Here is a 7,357-nt window from a genome sequence, read left to right as displayed (position 1 = left end):
ACCAAGCTTCCCACTGCAGATGAAGTGTCCACAACAGAGCTGACACTCCAAGTTGGGGCCCAAAACACAAGAACTCAGGCAGCTTTGAAACTCACAAGGCTAGTCATTACTTTAACAACAAATCATGTTATAAAATTCTAAATAATGGGGATTCTAATACTAAATAATGGGGATTCCAAGGATCTATGCATTGACTGCCTCTAAACTGTATACTTGCGACCCAGAAATGCCAATATGTCATCAATGATTCAATGTTGAAAAGGAAATTTTGTCCTAGGCTTTCAAGGTGCTGGATCTGTTTGTCCAACATCCTGTGATGACTCAGAGAGAGGTAAAAACAAACATCTGCAGGTAGTGGCACTGGTGGTAGATTCAGCCAGATGGAGGGCAGCACCTGGGCAGGCTGCGGCCCTGGCATTGAGGCCTCCTGGCAGCCCACCAACGCGCCTTGAAGGCAGGTCAGGCTCCACGGGCACAGGGGAGGGTGAAACCAACTGCAGGCACAGTAGGAGGTCCCCGGGTTCTCGCTGACATCTCCTCCACCTCTGAAGTCAAATTTGAAGTTGTAGTTGGATATTCAGAGGACATTTTCAAGGATGACAGGTTCTATTTGTTACGGAGGAATTTCACAGACCAGTACTGCCAGGAGTTGGAAAACACGGAAGAGAATCAATTCATCTACGTGTCTACTTTTAATGAATGTATGTTCATATACATAATACATATACATACATACACAAAAGCACATTAAAAAGGAGCTACTGGTGGGGTCAGCCCCGTGGCATAGTGGTTAAGTTCCCGTGCTCTGCTTCTGCGGCCCACATTTGCAGGTTTGGATCACAGACGTGGCCCTACACCCCACTTATCATGCCACGCTGTGGCAGGCATCACGTATATAACATAGAGGAAGATTTGCACGATGTTAGCTCAGGGCCAGTCTTCCTCAGCAGAAAGAGGAGGATTGGTGGCAGATGTCAGCTCAGGGCTAATCTTCCTCAAAAAAAAAAAAAAAAAAACGAGCTACTGGAGCAGATTCCCATATTCAACATGGCGACCTTCCCAGCAACATACGGCACCACAAAGATGAAGTGGCTGGGGATGTACTCAACGTGCTGCTCACATTTACTGCGTTTCAGCTTTTAAAGATGCTTCTAGACTACCAGGCAGGAGAGGGAGGCCAGGACTAGATTTCAGCAGTGGTTCAGGGGTGACTTTGTTGTGCAAATCATCTTTTATGCCACCTTCCCAGAAAAATCTGTGGCACAACTCTCTCCTCCAGGCAGTGGTGTCATCCTGGACATCCCTACCCAGCAGACTGGGAGAGACTTTGGTTGATGGTAATAGGAGAACACAGTGGACAGACTGGCTGTCCTGTAGCTCTTTGTTAATGTTAATTATTGATGAGTCAGTAAGGAAATTTCCTGACCCTGAAACACTGTGTATTCAGTGCTCCTCCCAGAGCAGACAGCTCTCAGCTGCTTCTGAGTCAGACTTCTGGGGCCAGCAAAGAGCACTCCACCTGGAGGCCCCTTCCACAGCATACATGTCAGTGTCTCAGAAACATGGAATGGCCCACGGCACGAACACCCTCTGTCCCCAGCATCACAGCAGGCTTTGTTGTCTATGCACCCAAGCTCTTTCACTCTTGGTCAGAGTTTCAGTCTTTCAGATCCAACAGCCCAGCGGTGTGAGGACAGTTTGGGAGGATTTATCTAGAGTATCACTCAAACCAGCGCCCCCGTCATGGGATTTCTGAAGCCCCTATTGTCACAGCTCATCTTGGCTATGGGAATCAACTGAAAGAGACGTCCTTGACTAAAAGCCACATGTGAAAATCACCTCCCACTGTCACATTGGCTGTCCTTTTATCACTTTGTCTTCTGCTGTCCTGATGTAGTCTCACTGTGTCTAGAAGCCTCTTTTAAGAATTATTTTGGAAAAAAACACATTTTTATAGATGAATATTCAAGTTAACCCAGAGGCTCTATTTTTGGAATCTCCCTGATTACCTTCTTAAAGATCAGAGTGTTATATACTGTGTACTTTTTAGTTGTTAGTGCTATGGAGGCAAAAGTGTTTTCTCCGTGGGCTCTGCTGTTTTCCTGGGCACCGATGCATGGCCGCTGTGCACTGGAATTAGACTAACAGGTGTCTTTTCCTTATCACATGTTGAGCGTGTTTGTGCAGGTTTGTTTAAAACCCTCTCTGCATAACAGTTTGTCAGGTTTTCTGTTGGGGTGGGTGGTATGAGTTTAATTTAACAAAAAGATGACTTCAATTCCTTCTTCCTTTCAAAATCTCTCTATCAAGATGGCGTCCCACTGGTCTAGCTCAGCATGGGGAGGGGCAGCACGGCTTTGCCGGTCATCTGTCTGCTTTGCTTTAGGACAATGTGCAGTGGGACATTACTGACCGGAAAACTTGTATGTCACATCTCTAGAAAGAAGAAAAAACATAGTAGTTAAAAGAAAGTCTGCCATTTGTAGCTACTTCTCTGTGTGAATCGAAACTTTCTCAACCCTGAACAACTAAACTATGAAACAAAATACAGGACCTCACAGGACGCTGAGGCGAACGCGTGGCAGCCGTCCACAAGCCTCAGTTTCAAACTGTGAGTTCACTGACTCTGCCTTGTTGGCCTCGTTGACTTCAGCAAGGGCAAATGGTAAAATTTGAAATTGTAAAATACATACCGACAAAGTACTACTTGTGTTTATATATGAGCATCTTTGCCATATAAGTTCCCATTTTCTTGAAAGTGTTAAAAATTTTAAAAATCATTACCTGGTGTTAGGCTTCCTCTCTCCACCTAAAAAAATTAATTAATGTGAATTAAAACCATTCTATGGGAAGAAAAAGAAATAATTTTTCCAGTCTAATTATAAGTGTGTGTGTGTGTGTGTGTGCTTGGGCTCATGTGTTCCACTCCTGTGCACATGTGTACTGCACACACTCTCCAAATTACAAATCCTGCTTAGATACAACCAAGCCCTTCTCAACGGGGTGTTGGTAAAGTGAAGCAGGTGACGCAGAAGAAGGCAGGGTACCGCCAAAGCTCCAGTTCTGCCCTCTTTCCTTTGCTGAATCTGACCCCCTCTGAGCCGCTTCTGCAGCCCACTCTGGTCCATGTCTCGTGCCCAGCCTCCCAGAGCAAGCACTTCCTTGTGTGGAGCTGATCTGTTAATTGCGTGGGGATCTCAGTGTCTCTGTTTCACCCCTCAGATTCCTCAGATCCTAGATTCCATCTGCCTTGAAACATAGTGTGTTCCTTCCGGGATATTTGTATGTCTACCTACCCCTGTCGTTGCACGTGATTGCACAGGTCCATGGGAACGAGGGCTTCCCGAGTGCAGCTCCCCTCCACGCCATTTCATCCTGACAATGCAGTCACCAAACCCACGCTCTGAACCCAGAGCCAAGGGCTCGCTCTACCCCATGTGTCATGTGGCCCATGACCCTTTTGACCCAAACAAACAGCTTGGTGAAGGGGTATTTCAAACTCTGGCCCTGCCACTTATTAACTGTGTGTCCTTAGACAGATCACTTCACATCTCTGAGCTCAACTCTAAAATGAAGGGAAGAAGCCCTACTTTGCAAGGTTATTGTGAGCATTGAATGAGTTATAGAGGCAAAGTGCTAGAATCTAGAATTGTCTGATAAACATGTTATATTCAAAAATGTGTTGAGGGCCTGACCCGTGGCCAAGTGGTTAAAGATCCACGTCTACCACTCTGGCGGCCCGAGTTCACAGGTTCAGATCCCGGATGCAGACCTACTCCACTCATCAGCCGTGCTGTGGAGGCATCCCACATACAATAGAGGAAGATTGGCATAGATGTTAGCTCAGGGCAAATCTTCCTCACACACACACACACACACACACACACACACACAGTGTTGAATTTTTTTTAAATCTCAACTCTTTTTCTTGTAAGCATTGTCAAATCACTGGGGATATTTTGCATCCTCTTCAAAGTTTTTACTTTCAATCTAAAAAGGCAAGTAAAAATATTCTGTGATTACTTACTAAAAGTTTTCTAATTTCTTTCTTAACAGATAACATTATCTAATGTCTGCTGTTTTTGATGCAATATATGGAGCACCTGGTATTTTTTCCACCCAAGAGTAAATTTGGGGCAGTTTTCAACCTTAATCATCCGTTCTCCCTCTTACACTCTTGATAAACCCTTGAAAATAAAACTGTTATTTTTCCTTTCTTTTTCGTGTTCTTACCTTCCAACTTGAACACAAAATTCAGCAAGTTTCTAGCCCCATCTCATGCCAAGAGGTGCAAATTAAAGTGGGGAAATGGGGACCTAGTCAGAGGTCTGCTTCACCATCTATTCGCTGTGTCACGAGAGCAAGTCACCCGGTCCCCTGCTCTGCACAACGAGCAGAGACATCCTCTGCCTCCCAGGGCCAGCGTGAGGAGCCAATGACATTCTGGAGGAGAAATGAAGTTTGGAAATTGTAATGTTCTGAACGCTTGCTCTTCTGTACTTACCGATCTCCCTGGGAAGCCAGAGCAGTAGGTGTGGGGAGCAGAGTTTCACTCAGAAGCACAATGCACGAAATGCAGGGACTGCGTCCTTGTGGGTATTTACAGGCGCACCTCGAGGGCTAGAGTGTTGGCTCCACTCCAGGCATACTGCCCCCGCTGATGTCATACCCAACACTCTCATGCTGCAGGGCTTTGTAGAGACGCAGCTCACGCTAACGCGAGGTAAGAAGGAGACCCTGCCGCTGCCACACAACAAAACATTCATTCCCCACATTTTCTGAGCCCCTGCTCCGGGCCAAGCCCTGTGCCTGGCACTAGAGGTACAGAGAGGAAAAAGACACAGGCCCCCCGTCATTGCATCGCCCATGTACTTTTGGAGCACTTCCCTGTGCCAGGCACCCTTGTAGGTGCTGAGGACACAGTGGAGAATAAAGCAACAGGTCCCTGCCCTCAGGAAGCTTGTATTTTCAGAGAGGGACACAGACAATAAAAGGGAAAACTATTTTAAAGATAAGTTTATAAAGTGGAAAGTGCTATGAAGAAAATAGATGGGGTGATCTGATACAAAGGGACAACAGCTATTTGGATGGGATGGCCAGGACAGGCTCCCTTGAAAGGTGACATATGAGAGATGAGAATGAGTATGAAAATGATGTAGTGATACTACTGAGAGCTTGGCTCGAGGATTGGATATGAGAAAGGAGTCCATCCTTTTCAAGCACCTACTATGTACCAGGGCCTGTGCTGTGTTCATAAATTTCCACTGATTAATCTTCACAGGCCACCACGGCAGCCACTGTGCCAACTCCGGTCACCAGGACCCAGGGCACCGTATGGCACAGAACAGGTACTCTAAGGAAAATAGAATGAGTGAAAATGTGCATGAATGAGAGAGAACTTATCAATCCTACTTTATTAGTAAGGAAACCGAGGCTCTAAGAAGTTGAGTTTGCCAAGGCCACACAGTTACAACGGCAGAGCTAGAAGAGTTGATCCTGGGCCTGTCTTTAAAATGTCTGATTTTTAAATTTTATTTTACAAGGTTAGAACTCATTGACTGATCTTTTGTTTGGTATTATTTGTATTTATGTTAATAAAGTGCAGTCAGCCTGTAGTCTTCTTTTCTCAAACTGCACATCAAGGTCATTCCGAGCTCATGAAATGCATTGACCAGCTCTTCCTACAGAACCTTACTCTAGAAGTTATCATCCCCGATGGGGATTGTCTGAGGTGAATATTCGGGGCAGCTCATCTGTAGAACCCTTCCGAACAGCTGCTCATTCAGGAGCAGGAGCAGTTTGGACTCTTACTATTGCTCGTGTGTGTGTGTGTGTGTGGACCCTCTGGGTCAAGTTCTGTGCTTTGAGTCGCAGACACACAAATGAAAAATGAAGTTCTTTCCTGGATCCACTTTTGAGACAATGATCTACTTAGTCAACTAATATTTTCTGAACATCTCTTACATGTCAGGCACTCTTCTAGGCACTATGGGTACAGAAACGAACAAAAGAGCAGAAAGAACCCCTGCCCTCGTGGAAATTATATTTTAGTGAAGGAAGACAGGCAGTAGACAAAAAAGTAAAAAATACAGATTGTTACAAGGTGGTAATACTCTGTAGAAATAAGGCAGAGAAGAGAGATAAGAAGTGTGGGGCTGGGAGAGTTTGCACTTTTAAATAGGTTAGTCAGAGAAGGCCTCTTTAAAAAGTTGACATTAGGTGAAGACTTGAAGGAAGGGAGAAAGCATTACAAAGAGGGGGAAAGGCATATGCGAAGCGTAGAGGTAGGAGTATGTGTGTCACATGTGAGGAAGAACAAAGAGGTCATTGTGGCTGGAAAAGAGAGAGAGAATCAGACGAGGTCCCAGAGGCAATAGGGTGAGACTGTATATGGCCTTTGGAAGGACTTGGAAGAACATTGACTTTTTCTCTGAATGAGATGGAAAGCAATAGAAGGTTTTCCAGCAGAGGAGTGATGATATCTGACATGCTTTAATGGGATTACTCTGGCTTTCATGTGGAGTAGAGAAAAACAGTAGCAGCCAAGTAACCAGTGAGGAGGCTACTGCAGTCATCCAGATGAGGGACAATGATGGCTTGGACCGTGATGACAGAAGTGGAACCGGTCAGAAGTGGCAAGATTCCAGCTGTATTTTAAGACTGAGCAAAAAGATTTGCTGATTCAGCCAAAGTAGGATAAATGGTAGGGACAAAAAGACTTCAATGTTTTTTGCTTGAGGAATTGAAAGAATTAAATTGTCAATAATTTAGGTGCAAACTCACCTGAGTTGACAACTAAGAGTTTCATTTTGGGCTTGTTAAGATATATGAATGGAGATGTTCCATATGCAAACAGATATGGGAGTTCACAGTTTAGGAAAGAGGTCTAGGCTGGAGGCATCGATTTAGGCTTCATCATCTTCAGATGATGTTTAAAGCCATGATTTTAAATGATATAACCAAGGAAATGATAGAGATAGAGAAGATAGGAGGTTGAATGACGAGTCCTGGAGCACTCCACATTAAGAAGCTGGCCAGTGAGGATGGAGAAAAATCAGCACAGAGTGCAAAATTGGAAGCAAATAAACAAAGTGTTTCAAAGCAGAGGAAGTGATCAACTGTGTCAAATGCTGCTGACAGATCAAGAGCGTCTGTGGATCTGGACTGAGAGACTGGAAGACTGAGAATTCAGTGACAGGACCAAGATAAGTTTTATGACAATTATGGGGCAAAGGTCTGATGAAAGTGGCTTCAAGATATGAGACTGCATTAGACTGCTAGGGCTGCCATAACAAAATGCCACAGCCTGGGTGGCTCAAACAATAAAAATTTATTTTCTCAGAATTTTGGAGGCTAA

The 7,357-nt window shown here is 44.8% G+C and overlaps 1 long non-coding RNA gene across 1 annotated transcript; it reads right to left on the bottom strand.

The window, feature by feature from the left end:
• Positions 1–673: 673 nt before the first annotated feature.
• Positions 674–7,098, bottom strand: LOC138917243 (uncharacterized). The gene is made up of 2 exons (XR_011424979.1): positions 2,785–7,098; positions 674–2,436 (listed from the first exon to the last, which is right to left on the bottom strand). It is a non-coding gene; the product is annotated as an uncharacterized lncRNA (long non-coding RNA).
• Between the last annotated feature and the right edge of the window lie 259 nt (positions 7,099–7,357).

The sequence above is a fragment of the Equus caballus genome, chromosome 14 (assembly GCF_041296265.1).
Source record: "Equus caballus isolate H_3958 breed thoroughbred chromosome 14, TB-T2T, whole genome shotgun sequence".
In the NCBI taxonomy this organism is placed as follows: domain Eukaryota; kingdom Metazoa; phylum Chordata; class Mammalia; order Perissodactyla; family Equidae; genus Equus; species Equus caballus.
The sequence above is the reverse complement of the archived record's forward strand: the minus strand, read 5'-3'. Positions and strand labels throughout refer to the sequence as shown.